Raw genomic sequence first — 15,831 nt, 5'->3', positions numbered from 1 at the left:
GAAACTACAAGAAAAAGTTTGGTGAATGGCAGCAAATGCCATTGACAAAACAATGTGATTGACTAAGGGAAAAAATATATAATGTCATCCAATTAATGTATCAATACCGTAATGGGCTAGAGAAAACTTAAATGCATAAATGTCAATAGCGTTGATAATTTTCTTTTAACTTATTAGTGAACCCCCAAGTATCAATGAATATTTCCTAGCTCTTAATATTCCAAATCATCAAAGGCAGGGAGCTTAAAAAGTAAAAACTACAAATTCATGCAGTTCCATTAACTGCTTAGAGATGGCTAATGTATTACCAAAGTTGAGAGGGACAATGTGAACTTAGGGAACGATCATGCCAGGTGGATTACTCCTCACTCAGTGCTCAACACCCCTTTCTCTTCACACAAGAAGCAGAGAGATGCAAAACAAATTCATATATTTCAATAGTGACATTCATGCTGGCATTTCACTCATCTCTCTTCTCTTCGCTCTTCCCTCAAGAATCAAATCAGTTTGATTTTGGAGCGATGTGTGCTACTTGAGTGCTGTTCTGTGATTAGTTGGCTCAAGGCCATAGCCGGCTACTCATAATAATATTATCAGCCTGTTTAATATTATCTTCATACTCTACAAATTTAATCTTTCAATAACGTGCAGATTACTTTATTGAAATGGAGAATAATATTATGTTCCTACTGCTTATGTTGACCAGTTTTTCTTCAACGAAAATAGGGTGACATGATAGTTGCTGTACTTCCGTGGTTTCATATTGCTTTCAATTCCTTTTAGCAAATAAAAAAATGCCCACAGTATCCCCTGCCTGTCATAAGAGGTGACTAAAAGGGGCCCCAGAGGCTCTTAACTTGGAACCGTCTGTTGGTGACCGCAGGGGGCCTCAGCTGAGTCCTGGTATTGCTCCACTTACTTGTAACAGTTTTTTCACTTTCATCTATCCTATCCAACTTCCATTGGTCAACTGATGTTTTTCTCAACCCCAACGGTATTAGAGCATTCAAGGCCTAGGGAGTCTTTCATTTTCACGCCCTTCGTGGTCATTTCTTTGGCTGATACCTTCATTTTTCGAAGTGTCGGATCCTTCCATTTTTTCTCTGATTAGTGTTATATAAAGGATGGTTGCCTAGTTGCACTTCCTCTTAAAACAATAATCACCACCACCTTTTAGCAAATATCGAAATGTCTGCATTCTTCTTCTTTATCTACCACTTTTTCTCACACCTTGTGGGGGAAAGGGTGCGAACTGTGTCCCACATGTGGATCTCACCCTGTTTTACGGCCGGATGTCCTTCCCGACGCCAACCATATATGGAGGGATGTAATCACTATTGTGTGTTTCTGTGTTGATTGTTACTGTAGTGTATTATTTGAATGTGAAGAGGAGAGTGTTGGGACAAACACAAACAACTAGTCCCCGAGCCAGAAGAATTAATCACACGCGATTAAAATCCCCGTCCCGGTCGGGAATCGAGCCCGGGACCCTCTGAACCGAAGGCCTCAACATTGGCCATTAAGCTAAGGAGTCGGACATTGAAATGACTGTAATTGACGTTCAGTTCTTAAACAGCCGGGGAATTTTTGCGGGTCTTTCCTCACTTCCTGGTGTAATTCACCGAATTTCTGCCTTCTCTTATTAGTTGGATATGCGCTGTACCTTCTATCACAACTTGAAATTAAGTACAATTTTCTTGCTACCGTATTTAACCATTTTGTCCACAGATAACTATGAACATTTGCATAAAAACGAAATTAAATTTAAAGAACACACAATACGATCTTCTCGCAAATGATGCATAATCAGGAGTGGATGGAAAACGTTTTCCTTTCCTCTTAAATGAAGAAAGAATCAGGGTACCCCAACTAGTATGTGCTCATTCGAATGATGAGTGAAAAGCAATCAAGCGAGGAATACTTCATTTCGCATTTTTGAACCTTTAGAGGTCCTCTATTCATCTAGTAGAAGATTTTTGTTTATTTGCATACTTAGTTCCCGTAGGAACTTTCAAAAATTGCCGTAGCCAACGGTATTTCACATTGACTAGGCGGGGTATTGGTATAAGTTTTCAACTAGCAATAATCGCACCTCGGATAAACCTCATTGGTTACGATATTGCCACTGCGCAAAGCTACCGTAAAATTTTATCTGCTATTATTTAAATATATTTGAATTCTTTATATCTATGAGTAGTATGTAGTATATTACATTGATTCAAGAAAATTAATAAACATTATACAAAACGTTATACATTAGGCAATAGACAGAAATATTTAACGACAAAACACTATGAAAATGATTACCATTTATGTTAAATCATTGTGGTTATAAGTACATTTTTATAGCTAAGGCCTGGACATTTATGTTAAAGAAAAGGAAGAGAAATAATCATGACGTCATTAAATCAAGGAGTAACTATGCCACGGACAGCTCGATAGGTTAGTTGCATCAAGAAGGCTGTGACTAAATCCTTATATCGTTATGGGTGGCTACAATAAGCCTATTCCAAGCGTATTCGGCTCGGCTCCAGGGCTGATCATATCTCTGTGATAGATAATATCTATGTTATAATGATTCTTTCGCTATATCAGATGAATAGCATAAGATTCTACTTTTATCCTAATGGTATTACAAACACATAACCTCTTAGTTATCTACTTCACTTATTCTTTGGTCTACTTACTTGTCACGTCAAATTAAGTCCAATAAATTACCAAGATGTAGAAGCAGCAGAAGACTGAAGGGTCCAGCGTATAAGCCTTCGATGCCCGGAGCCTCGGATGCGATTCTCGGACGGCTCGACGGTTTTTAATCGTAAACAGGGGCTGGGTGTTTGTTGCTCCTACATTACCGGTATTGCTACTCACACACCGCATTAACTTCCCAGTTTCTCATACCGTTGCCCACGCTATAATAGAAGGCCTGGACAAGCCGACACATTTCTGGGCGAACGAAGTAGTTCAGACAATGGCCGCTTGGATCGCGTTTATGTTCTGTTGTTCTCATGTTCGGTCTATATCCTTATATTGAAGATTCATACAATAACGCGAAATAATACATTTTTATTATCATTGTGTCCGGTGTGAAAGAGATATAAATATATAAAACAATTTAGAACACACTACACTTCATAGAGTTCTTTCATTTTGCACTTCTTTATTACAAAGGAGTAAAGGATTGGGAAATAGGCCTAATAAGAAGTACTGACCCGATTTTTCCCTATTTCTATAATTTCAACACTTTTCTGCTCAAAGGCTTGCTCTTGAATTTGTTTAATAAATCACAGTCATTAGTCACTTTCTTTGCATTATTATCAAGAACAGGCCTGAAAAATGTTGTAAGTATAACGTATGTGATGTGTACTTGATCACAGTCGTGGCACTGAAACGTCTCTAAACTTTGGAGCGGTAAGGAATTTCAGCTTTCGGACAAGTTTACATTTTCCGAGATATCCTAACGCCCGCGTTGTAAAAATTAATACATTTTTAAGAAGAAGAATTTGCATCGGCACTTTGTCGGGGAGGCAGAATTCCCCTCACAATACGTACACCGTAATCTGATTCGAAAAAGTGCAAGCTACATATTCTGGAGTTATCATTAGTAGCCGGAAGAGATACTTTTCTGCTGCCCTGTCCAGAAATAGCAAGCCTGCATTTCTCCCGTAAACTCGGATCTTTAGGAAAAAGATGAACATTTATATTTGTGCATATTTCTTCGCAGTGTCAGATGTGCAGCTATGCACGCAACAATAAACCATCTTAATAATGTTAATAAAAATAATGTTATTGGCTTTACGTTCCACTAACTACTTTTTCGGTTTTCGGAGACGCCGAGGTGCCGGAATTTTGTCCCGCAGGAGTTCTTTTACGTGCCAGTAAATCTACCGACACGAGGCTGACGTATTTGAGCACCTTCAAATACCACCGACTGAGCCAGGATCGAACCTGCCACGTTGGGGTCGGAAGGCCAGCGCCTCAACCGTCTGAGCCACTCAGCCTGGCAATAAACCATCTTAACCTACAGTATGGAAAGAGAAACTTGACGGTAATTGGCCCCAGGGGCTCTGAAATTTTGAGCGTGGGTTGGCAACCACGGGGCCCTTAGCTGAGTCCTGGCATTTCTTCCACTTACTTTGCCAAGCTCCTCACTTTCATCTATCCTTTCCGACCTTCCTTGGTCAACTCTAGTTCTTTGCCGACCCCGACGCTATTAGGTTTCCGAGGACTAGGGAGTCTTTTATTTTCACACCCTTCCTGGCCCTTGTCTTCCTTTGGCCGATACTTTCATTTTTCGAAGTGTCGGACCCCTTCCAGTTTTTCTCTCTGATTAGTGTTATATAGAGGATGGTTGCCTAGTTGTACTTCCTCTTAAAACAATCACCACCACCACCACCTCGACGGTAATTTGGAAGCACATAACTAAACAAATGTTAAATGCATCTCAGCAACCATCCATATATTGCAAATCGTGAGACCAAATAAATTTAAAAACGGCAAAACTCTTCATATTTCATGTTAGATAAGGCCTTATCTTATAAAATAAAGTTTAATATATAATTTCTTCTCATAAAAACATGTTGCAGTAACACACGTCATCATAGAATTCACGCCAAACAACAGAACGTAAACGCGAACCTAGCGGTGGAAAAGAGAAAAACATTTACCCCGCTTTTAAGGCAAGAAATTGGCTTTCTGTCCAGGCCTTCTAGTATCTAGTAGGCTTTGCTCATACACGACCTATACCACAAACCCTTGTCGGAGGGTCTACCTTACAAAGGCTGCACCAGGTCGGCAATAGCCACACGAAATTACTGATTAGTCCCGTAGGCAATGTCTCCATCTGTCAGCAAGACATGGGTTCGATTACCGGTTCGTTCGGGGATGTTAATCCTTATTTGAGTGCTGGAACTTAGTTCCTTGAGCCTAGAGCAATGGTTCAAAAAAAAAAATTCTGTTGCGCCCCTTTTCTGGAACACACATTCTTTGCGCTCCCATTTCTCTTCCTTCTGTCGCACAACTACGGTATCTTCTGTTTCAGCCTATCAGTATAATAATAATAATAATAATAATAATAATAATAATAATAATAATAATAATAATAATAATAATAATAATTTGGATTAGATGATAAATCTGTAGCTCTGATACAACAGATTCTCATGGACACTTACTCCTGAGTAAAATTTATGGGGGCTCTCAGAAAAGTTTGACATAAAAACAGGGCCTCTCCCCACTACTTTTCTACTGCATGCTGGAGAAAATCACCTGGGAATGGAGGAAGGAATTGGCTAAGAGAGACAATCAAAACAGAGTGAGAATTGGTTGTAAAGCTACCAGTATTACAGTTGATTGCCTGGCCTTTGCTGATTATGTGCTCTTTGCAGATGATCTTCAAACGCAGCAAAGCAGATTGAAGTACTCCAAGAAGTAGCTGCTAAGACTGGTCTAAAGATCTCATTGGAGAAAACTAAATACATGGACTCCAAGAAAATTGATCCTACCCATAAGATAGTGACACCATATGGGGATGTTGAGAGAACTACAAAATTCAAGTACCTTGGTGAACTTGGTGAACACCCAATGGTAATAAGAATGAAGCACTGAAGGAAAGAGCTAGGAAGATGGAATTGGCTTTTAAACTGAGTCAGGATACTTACAAATCCAAATCCCTCTCTTTCGTGGCAAAACTGAGACACTACAGCACAGTAGTTACACCAGCATGTCTCTATGAAGCGGAGACACTTTCTAAGATAGAAGACCCCTTAATTGAGAAAAAAGAAAGAAAGTTCCTCAGGAAGATCTTAGAACCAAAGAAAGTCGCTGGAGAATTTACCTTCCATCTGAGATCCAACACGGAAGTGTATGAGAGGATTGAGAAGATAACCACCAAAATGAGGAGGAGGAGGAGATTGACATTTTATGGCGATTTGAAGAGAAGAGCCCAGACAGACTGGCATATAAATTAATTATTCTTCAAGAAAAATGGAAACTCATCCCTGCTGGTTGAATGAAATGCATAAAGATCTCAACGAATGAGGTATCACCCACAGAAATTCAAAATAGAAATATCTTCAGACAGAAAGTTGTGGAACTGAGCAATAATCCAGAGAAACGACCTGCTACACCATGGAACATCTCGGTGGAAGAATGGCAAAGGAGGAGCCAAAGGTTAAAGAACATTTTGGAGAGAATGTAAAGAGAAGGGTATTACCTTTAGGAAGAAACGTGGCAGGTAGCTGGTGTATTTGTAGCCCAAAGTTGGCTGTATCAAAAGAAAGAAGAAAGGAGAATAATCATTATATCATCATTGTTAACCATCTCCAGTTGCCCGGGTGTGGTGTTCGAGTCCCCTCCATGTTTGTCTGTCCATGAATCACCAATGAATCACCATTCTCTCATAATCTTCTCCCAATCTTGTCCTCTCTCCTTGACATCTTTATCTTCATCAGATCGGTCCATTTTGCTCGGGGTACGCCCACTGATCTTTTTCCTTTTACATCTCTTTCATATTTTCTTCTTGGAGTTCTGCTTGCACTCACCCTTCTTACATGGCCAAACCACTTCAGTCTTGCTTTCTGGGTCCTCTGTAGTAAGGAGTCTCCTATTCCCACCTCCTCTTGGACTTTTTCATTGCTGAACTTGCCCTTCCTGGTCTTCTGTATCATGGTGCGTAGGAACTTCATTTCTGCAGCTTGGAGTTTTGAGTTGTCTTGTCTCGTTAACGTTGTAGTTTCCAAGCTATATGTGAGGATGGGTGTATAATATGATTTATATAATGTTATCTTAGCTTGCAATGGTACAGTACTTGTTTATCCCACAGCAGTTGTTTTACATACACACACACACACACACCCACACACACACAAACACATACATACATACATACATACATACATACATACATACATCATTATAGACCATTATGTCTTTCAGCGTTCAGTCTGCAAACCTCTGTGAATTTCACTAAATGTCACCACAATCTTTTATTTGCAACTAGTGCTGTGGTCTCATTTAGTTCTATACCTTTTATCTTTAAATCGTTAGAAACTGAATCTACACATCGTCGTCTTGCTCTCCCTCTACTTCTCTTCCCCTCCATAACAGAGTGCATTATTCTCCTATTTGCCTCAAATGACATCACCACTGGAGCCCATTTATGCGTACAGCTTCGTCCATCAAGTTCATTTCTAACTTAGCCGTTATCTCCTCATCACTACTGATCTGCATTTAGGGCAGTCGCCCAGGTGGCAGATTCCCTATCTGTTGTTTTCCTAGCCTTTTCTTCAATGATTACAAAGAAATTTGAAATTTGAATGGTCCATATTGAACTGTGATTACATATAAAATTTAAAGTTTTAGTTTAACAGTTCCACCTTCTCAATAAAAAATTTTTGTAATGCGGTTTACATTACAAATGAAACATTTATTTGGTACTAGTTTTGACCTAAGGTCAAGGTCATCATCAGCCAACAACACAAATTGCACAACGTATCAAATAGTCCATAAACAATGTACACATGCCGCAGAAACATTGTGATTTGACTGTATAAAGTTAAAAGTTGAAGATGAAACAGTCACAATGGCAGTAAAAGTTTTGAATTATGCATAAATTGCATTAGCTGCCGTTGAAGGATGATTCAAGTTAATCAATCTGGATGCCGAAGATTCTTGAAACTTGTGTATCCCTTGCTACAAAGTTCCGACAGCTGTAAGCTGTAGTGGCATTTAGAAAACAATTTACGCACACACAGTGAACAATGTAGAAACATGGTACATGTTTGACCTTAGGTCGAAACTAGTACGAAATAAATGTTTCATTTGTAATGTAAACCGCATTACAAGAATTTTGTATTGAAAAGGTGGAGCTGTTAAACTAAAACTTTTAATTTTATATGAAAACTATACCCTGTAATCGATACCAAAGTCTTGATTACAATAATTTATTAGATTACAAAAAAGTCAAAATCAAAAACTGTTCAAATAAAATTTGAAAAGTGTCAAACCGCACAACTCGTAAGCCTAGTCTATTATTAACTTGATGCAGAAAGAGCTCGCTTGAAACTGAGTTCACTGATTGCTAGTACCAGTACACAACTTCTTATTAACATTATGTATTATTGTCTAATAAATGCATGTCAAAGGTTAAATGTTGACCAAAATTCGTCCATAATACGATCTCAGGTGCACTATGCATCAACAAAGTATCATTATCTAGCTAAAATGTGATATTCTGTATCAATTTTCATTGTTGTAATTATTTTTCAATAATTTGATGCAGATCTTTTGTGAGGAGCGTGTCGGAGTACTGCAAGAGAAGGCAAGGCCAAGCATTGTTTACAACTGTGCTGTGTTACACTCACACAAATAGCTGCTACTATGTGCAACCAAGGGGCAATTCCTCCACATACAAATTGTAAAAAGCAAACAACTATTTTGAGTGAATCTGCAAATCTGTCCTGATCATTTCCGTGCGGAGTGGTATTAGGCTAGATATACAGTGTTTGTTCTTTTCTTTTTTTGTGAGGTGTCTGAGGGCCTTAAAGGCCTGGTCCCACCTGCAAGCCTTAACTCTACGCCCCTGCACCCAAGTACTTAAACATCGGAACACTCTCCAGTTTGGTGTCATTTATTCTGATTTGTGGTTTGTAATCTCCCCTCTGTAACCTCACCATCACCGTCTTAGCCTTGTTAATATTTAAATCATATCTCTTAAACTCTTGACTCCATTTCTGCAGCTTTTTCTCCACTTCATTTTCAGTTTCATGTCAGATCACCATGTTGTCTGCAAAGATGAAAGCTTGCAAGTCCTGCTGCTCCTTCCTTTTTAGTGCCTTTATTATGGCATCCAACACAGTGATAACTAAGAGAGGTGACAGAGCACTACGTTTAAGAGCTTATCAAAAATGGTCTTAAATTCACTCCTGATTTCACCTTTTTGTCTCACTATGGTTCTGTTGTCCCCTTCTACTGCCTCTATATTCACTTACGCCTTCTGTTATTCACTACCTTGTACAATAACTTCCAATTTCCTCTGCTGTTTAATTCCAATAATAATAATAATAATAATAATAATAATAATAATAATAATAATAATAATAATAATAATAATAATAATAATAATAATAATAATAATAAATTTTATTTATTTATTTACACTGTTTATGTCCACATTGGAGCACCAAAATCAAACTTATACAATAAAATCTTCAAAAAATAAGTACATCAAAAATAAATTCATTTTTTAACACTTGATAATTTCTTCTCTTCCCAAAACTTCTTCATTTTAGACGATCTTGTACCCCGTTCTTCTGCTGATATAACATACTGCTTACATTTTGATGTTTTAAGTGATAGTTTTGTATATTTGTTGTTTAGAATCTCCTTATCTTCTCTATTTTCAATTTGCTCTGTACCAGTGGTAATTTTCAATTCATACAAATCCATTTGTATTTCTTTAAACCAAGTGTTTTTTGTTTTACTATTCCAAAGAAATCAAAAAGCTGTTTAGGAGTCTAAAATTTGTCAAACGATAAATGTGTCCAAAAAATGCAATCCTCCATTTTCTCATTGTGTCAATAATCGATTAACTTTTCTTGTAAATTACTGAATTGGGTAAAGTCTCCACTGGTCAACAACCTAATGTTTTTTATTAATAATTGTCCATAGAATTCTTCTATCCGCTTTCTGCAGTTTGTCTGTTGTTGGTTGGGTATTTAGTTTGAATAACGTTTCACTTGCATATGTTGCTCTGGTTTGATGACGGGGTTATAAAGGTGAAATTTAGCATTAATTGAAAGGAACTGTTTTTTGTAACTTGGCCAAGTCTCAATTTTAGAATTCTATTATCTATGGATATTCCAAGTGTCAATTTCACCAAGATATTTAAATTTATTTATAACTTTAATTATCTCATTATTATTTAATACTTTATAATATGTGGAGTGTCAGGATGGCATCATTTTTGTTTTCTCAAAAGATATTTTCAACCCAACCTATCTGTTGGTAAATGACATTTGTCTTCCCATGGGGTCACCAGCTTCAGGAATCCTTGCAGATATCTACATTGATCATTTAGAGCATTCTCACATCATTGGCAAGATCAATGGCATTCAACACTGGACACGCTTTGTAGATGACACGTTTGTTATTTTAGACTCCCACGTTACTAACAGCAACACAGTACTTGGATTTCTCAACTCCACTGACCCACATATAAAATTCACCATAGAGTCAGAAAACAATTAAGCCCTTAATTACCTGGACTTAACCATTATGCGCAACAGCAACAACACTTTATCCTTCAATATATACAGGAAACCCACCCATACCATCAATACCATCCATCAGACCTCTGTGCACCCAGACATACATAAAAAAGCAGCTTACAATAGCATGGTTCTCAGAGCATTAACTGTCCCTTTATCTCACAAGAATTACAAAAAAGAAATTAATACCATTTACAATATTGCAGAATACAATGGTTTCAGTAGAACCTTCGTCAGCAGAATTATCAACAGATACAAAAGCAGACCCAAGACTACCCTAGAAAAAGATTCCGCTCCTAAAGAAAAGTTTTCCACATTCACTTTCAATAATAGTAACATTTATCAAATTGCTAATATTTTTAAGAAACACAACATCAAAATAGCTTATGGAACCTCCCACATCAACTCCAAACTCATTTTCAATCCACACACTGTCAACATTAACTATAACAACATTAACAACAAATATTTGAACTCTGGAGTTTACAAATTAAAATGCCAATCCTGTAATTCCAGCTATATTGGACAAACAGGCCGCAATTTTGTCATAAGATACGCCGAACATCGCAACGCTCTCAAATATAATCATTTCTCAGCTATGAGTGAACATCATAAAGCATCCAGCCACGAATACACTTCAATAGATAAAGACCTCAGGATCTTGCATTATGAGCAAAAAGGCACCTTGCTCAACATTCTCGAGAGCATCCACATCGATTTAGATCAGTTTATGAACCCCTCTCACAATTTAAATGAAGTCAGCGAGAAAAAGAACATTCTACTTGAAACATTCATTCCATATATTTGTCAGAATTTCCATAACACAAACAAACCCCACCTCCATCTTTCCAACTCACCACCACTCCCCCCTCCTCACACCAGCCCTGGACCACCCCTTCCCCCTCCGCCCCTTCCATCCTAGCAAACACAGTCGAACCAACAATAGACTCGATCACGCGAACGAGACCGTTACTTTGAGAAGGCCAGGCCATTTGAGAGGACAACCACCTGCTAAACACCATAAGTTTAAGCTTTCTTCACACCCATTCTACACTTTTTACTTATCACCCCACGTTTCCTACACAACCTCATTTTTCCATTACAGATTAGAACTTCATTGACGGTTTCCACTAGATCACTTACAGTTTACTATGCATCTGTCTTCTACCTAACACAGCTTCTCAATTTTATATCGCGGCCCTTCCGACCCTTTATAATAAAGGCAAGACACTAGCCAACATTATGAAACAATAATCAAGAAAGGGACCGCTAGATTGAGAAGATATTGAGAATGCTGCTGTTTCTAAAGCTTTAAATTTCATTGGTGTTTTTTCCTTGTCACAGGCTTTTCGCCTGCATGTTATATCAGGCTTGGTTTCTCAAAACTGTTTGCTCCCGCTCCCCTCCTGACCAATTTAATGTGATGGGTTTCTACAAGGACGATTTTTGACAGTGATTTCAACCTGTTTTGTTATTGTTACTAAACAAAATTTTGTAAACTATGAGGTCCACAACCTCACCATGTGTTACTATTGTTCATTTCCATCTGCATCATTTGTTTTTTCATTCCTTTGTTTCTTAGGTTAACACAGTTTTTAGTTTCAATTATTATTTTAAATTAACACCTTTTCACTGAATTTTGTCGCAGTGAGTTGTTTTTTGCTCCGCATATTAATGTAAATATTGTATATTTGTGCTAATTTTGTTTCCGTCTAGGCTCTCTTTTGTTTGTTTTTTCATTTGCTCCTTCATTATGTTTTTTAGCATTTTTTCAACTTATCTTATGTAAATTATTTCAAACTCCCCTCATTTTTCACTGAAGATGGCTCAAACGAGCTGAAACCTGTTTGAATTTGTTTACTCCGTCTAATGACGAAATATTTATTGTATTGAATTAGAAGGATACTCTCATTTTTCACCTTTGTAAACTCAACAATGGTATCATAATTCCAGTAGTGATTGGATGTAATGGTATTATACCAAAGACACTACACAGGAGCATTGAAGCCCTTAATCTCCACCCTCTCACTTACAGAGAATTACAAAAAGCAGCAATCCTGGCCACTTGCCATGTAGTAAGGAAGTTTATTGGCATGAACTATCCACCATATACAGAGGACTAATGAAAATCGTCCACTAATAATTTTGACCATTTATGTACGGTATAGTAAATATCTGTCAAGTTAATTAGTCAACAATGTAGGTATATACCAATATGTATGAAGTATATGTGTGTATGTACTAAATAGTACTTCTTCCATGTACATTGTACCAAAGAAGGTCATAAACCAATTGTGAATTATATAATAATAATAATAATAATAATAATAATAATAATAATAATAATAATAATAATAATAATAATAATAATAATAATAATAATAATAATAATAATAATAATAATAATAATAATAATAATAATAATAATAATAATAATAATAATAATAATAATAACTGGACAAGGAATTATTTAGGGCAACTTTTAGTATAACAGTTTTGGAAATTTTATTTCTTTCTGTTTCTTTTTCTAGTTTAAAATTGAGAGGTAAATAATGTGAATAAATGACAAATAATAGAACAAGTTATTAGTGAGCTCTTCATCTCTAACAATGTCTGGAACTTAGAAGTCCAGAATCAGGTACAAAACTTAATATAGTTAACAGGTTGTTAATTTACATGTAGAGGAGCATTATTGCTCTGGGCAGTCCCAAATATTTTACAAGAGCATGGTTTTGCTTCTAGCAGTTACATTACACTGAAGTCTGAGCACCAAGAAACCATGGTCTAGCTTCATAGAGCTGCTGCTGCTGGAAAGCTTTCCTTCCCCGCCCGAAGTACGGGGCGGCCCCCTAGATCGTATCGCGATCTCTCGGGCCGGGAGATGTGGAGAGAACAGTGAGATGTTTCAAATGAAGAAGAGGGAAAAACGGTGTGAAAATTTGGATGAATGGTTATGGGGCTGAGGTTATGAGGGTGTGCGGGAGGACTGAAATGGTTAGAAGAGGGTACCAGGTTGTAAATGGAAACTGAGGAGGTGCAGGGTCGCCGTGATGTTATAGAGGGAGGAAGTTAGGAATCGCAAGATGTCGAGTGTTGGAGCTGATGGGGGGAAGAAACTGATTGGTGGGAGGGGAGGGTAAACGGGTGGAGGGGGTCGATATGGAGGGGGTGGCCGGGTGTGACGACGGGCATTGTTGGAGTTATGTAGAACAGGTTGGGGTGGTGAAAGAGATGGCTCGACTTTGTAGCAATGGCCAAAGATGTCGATTCCATTGGCGATGAGATGGTGAACGTCGACGGCAGTAGGAAGGTGGATGCGGACCATGTATGTCAGACCGGAGGTGTTCTTGATCCTGAAGACTCGATGGACGGGTACGCCTTCTGCTCGAAGTTGTTGGAGGATGGCTTGTTCTGAGTGAGCAGGATCCACTCCACGGATCACACAGCTATACATGGTGTGGCGGGACGATGATGACTGCGATGAGGGTGGTGCTTCTTCGGCGGCGTTGAAAGACGAAGAAGACGACAGTGCTGCAGATGTTGCGGGAGGCATGTATGAGGCATGACGTTCTTCAGGTGTTGAATGAAGAGGGAGGGAAGAAATCGTTATGGACGCAGGATGACTGGTTGTAACCATAGTGATGGAAATAGGGGAGGGGTTGAAGGTTGATGTTGTAGTGGAGATGGTGGTGGTAGTGGTAGTTATCGGTGATGTAGAAACGGCGTGTGATGTTGGCTGGCTTGACGGCGTAGATTCCACTTGGTGCGAAGGCAGCTGGTAGGAAGTCTCCTGTGGTGGCGCGACCGTTGCAAGCGGATTAAAATCTGTGGCTATGAGCTGTTCCATGAGTGACGCAGGAGTAACTTCCACACTATGGAAGATATGATGAATATAGACGCCGTTGTTCAGGAGGCAGCAGACGTCGTCCTCTGTGTGGAAATATAGAAGGACATCTGGTGACAGTCCGGAACTGTTGAGTAGTCTTGTGGCCCAATGAACTGGAACGCCTGCCTTGCGGATTTGTTGGACGATGTCGTCTACTGAGAGAGCGAGGTTGACGTTACGGAGTAGGCAGGTAAGCATGGCAGGGAGGCCGACTACCAACTAGGTGTCAGCCAATATGCTCTTTAGCGTCGGCGAGGTAGCTGAGGTAAAGATGGTGAGCCATCCGGCCGAGAAAAAATTAAGGAGTAAGGAGTAGCTTGGATGTTCCACTCTGAGATGTCGCTCCTAGCGAGAAGATATCGAGCTCTTCTTCCGGGGCAGTGAAGTGTTCATAGAGGCAAACAATTTCTTTTGAATGAATAAAATTTCCACCTCACATTAAAGTGTTCATGCACAGGTGTGGGAATATCTATTGCTCAACAGTTATATTATTCACTGTTCCCAAAGGGAACTAACACAAGGAAATATTTACACTCTGAAAATAATAAACAAGGGCATAATTGCCCATACTATGTGGTGTTAATGGTAAAAAAAAAAGAAAAGGTTGCACATATCCGGCCTCAAACAAAAGGCAAGGAGGCGAAACACCAACACTCCTTATTAAAACCCTAAGTGGGCTTAAGATACAGTGGCTAATCTTATACTACACAGGGGTGACTAAAGGAGATACATTAATGCCAATACAAGATTTAAAAAAAATTGAGGTTGAAAGCTTTAGACATCCAATTCAAGATTGAAAGGGAAATAACAGAGGGTCAGCACTCTTCGTTTCCTGACATTAAATATTTCCCATTAGGAAATAGGAAAGGAATCCTCAGACTTCACCAAAGAACCTACATTTAAACCACCAGTTTACCAAGTTACATTAAAAGAAAAACAGCTGAAACGTTCCCCTCAAACAACCCGCAGGCGCTATCCCATGTCTAGATAAATTCTGCCACTACCTTGTGTTGCTGGACCTTCCTTAAGCAGGCCTCGCCCTTGCCTCCTGGGCTCAAGTGAAGTCGCACTCCTCAGCACTGGAGCAATTCAGACAAGACGATCCTAGGACTAGGGGAATGTTTTCATTCCCCTCCCCGAAGGGGAGGGGCGGGCCACCTAGAAGGTAACGCCTTCTCTCTGGCCAGGAGATTCGGCAGGTTTAGAGGATTGATTGGGTTTGTGGGCGGGGGGGGGGGGGAGGGTCTTGATTCGGTGAAGGAGTTGGGAGGGGGTTTCGACCTCTTGGCTAAGTATTTATTGATTTTCTCGGTATATACAGAATATTTACAATTTACAATTTTCCTGTTTTACAATTTGTTTTTAACAATGTTAATCTTGGTTCTTATATTTTTCATTCTTCTTGCTGTGTTGATGGTTTGTCTACACCGTATGGTTTTTTTAGTTTTATTTGGAAATATATCCCTTGCCCCGGTTTTATTATTTTTGAGTTTATTGGGGGGCTATTAGGTTATTTACAATGAATGTTTACGTATTTTTTACAATATTTACAGAATTTACACTCTTTGGTTAGGTGGTATTTACAATGAATGTTTGCAAGATTTCATCATATTTACAACTTTTTACAGTGTTTTGCCATTATTACATTATAATATTTTCAGTTGTTTCTCCATACTA

The 15,831-nt window shown here is 38.6% G+C and overlaps 1 non-coding gene across 1 annotated transcript; it reads right to left on the bottom strand.

Annotated features, from left to right (window-relative positions):
* Nucleotides 1–1,996: 1,996 nt before the first annotated feature.
* On the bottom strand, nt 1,997–2,137 carry LOC136884599 (U4 spliceosomal RNA). The gene has a single exon (XR_010861386.1). It is a non-coding gene; the product is annotated as a U4 spliceosomal RNA (small nuclear RNA).
* Between the last annotated feature and the right edge of the window lie 13,694 nt (nt 2,138–15,831).

This window comes from Anabrus simplex, chromosome 12, assembly GCF_040414725.1.
Source record: "Anabrus simplex isolate iqAnaSimp1 chromosome 12, ASM4041472v1, whole genome shotgun sequence".
NCBI classification, from domain to species: domain Eukaryota; kingdom Metazoa; phylum Arthropoda; class Insecta; order Orthoptera; family Tettigoniidae; genus Anabrus; species Anabrus simplex.
The sequence above is the reverse complement of the archived record's forward strand: the minus strand, read 5'-3'. Positions and strand labels throughout refer to the sequence as shown.